Below are 1,279 nucleotides of genomic sequence, written 5' to 3'. Positions count from 1 at the left end.
CTCCACCAAACAGCTCTCATCAAATGAGTGAATCCATCAATTCACATATGAATAAAAGAATCAATGAAATACCACTTCCGCCCTTTGCCTGCTCTTGAACTTCTATTCATCCTTCAAGGCCAGCCCAAATGGCCCTACTTCTGGGAAGCCTTTCCTATTCTCCAGAGCAGACAAAGTAACCAAAATGCTGAGAGGCTGGGGAAACTGCTTGATTCCCCACCCAGTGCATGCTCTTGGCATCCACAGTGTACCTTCTTTAAGAATGACATCGAGAATGACCAGCCCTCAGAAGCCCCTTGGGGCCACTATCAGGGGCAGAGTTTCATGGCTGGAACCAGTACGGCAAGTCTGAAGTTGCTCTGAGGTCAAGGTCCCACATGGGCTGATCTAAATCAGGTTCCTCTGTTAAGGTTCTTACCCACCAATGCCCACTCTACTTAGCCTTTCGATCCCCATGAAGACCTTTCTACTCTTCTTCCTTCAGCACACATCCCAGCAGCCATCTCTTTCACTCTTCTTGACTCAAGAGGAAATTTTTCTTTTTCCTTTGGCGAACAGGACCTCAAAAATTATCAGTCTCTGGTCTTCTCATTTTCCCAGGCCACGGAAGCACTATTCTGGTGACTCGGTAGCTTCTGAACTTGAACACATAAGAATCCCCAGGGGAAATGAATAAAACTTGCAGATCCCCAGGTCTAGAGTAGGTGGGAACCTGCCCATTTAGCTAATGTCCTAAGGTGACCCTGATGCAAGGGTCTTTGGGCCCCACTTGGTGACTCTCTGGCTCCCAGACTCTCTTCAAGGCTCCTGCATGTGGGACCTCGGGCAGTCCACCAGCCACTCTGACCCTGAGTCCATCTTGGTCAAATGAGGGCTCCAAAACCTTTCCTACCCACCACATCCTTTTATTGTGAGGATCACGACAATAGGGTATGTGCTACTGTTTTGTTGAACTGGAAAACACTTAAAAAAAAAAAAAAAAGGCAAGATTTTTACCACTCTTCTGCTTTGTTTGGCACCAAGAAACAAATCTCTGTTCTCATTCCCAGAAATTCTGTATTTCTCTTAACCTCATAGCCTATTGTCAACATACTCTTAAGTGTTTTAGACAGTCCTGTGATTGTTGAATGCAGAGGACATCAATTCATACTGGCCAGTGTCCAGACAAATGCTGTCTTCCCGATAGCAATTCTATTTGCCAGAGACCTGTGGATCTTCTGCATAAACAGGAGGCCTTTGCTTCCTTTCAGCAGCTTGAGACAGGCAACATCTGCTCTCT

This window comes from Pteropus vampyrus, unplaced genomic scaffold, assembly GCF_000151845.1.
Source record: "Pteropus vampyrus isolate Shadow unplaced genomic scaffold, Pvam_2.0 Scaffold177, whole genome shotgun sequence".
Classification (NCBI taxonomy): Eukaryota; Metazoa; Chordata; class Mammalia; order Chiroptera; family Pteropodidae; genus Pteropus; species Pteropus vampyrus.
Note: the sequence above shows the minus strand (reverse complement) of the source record.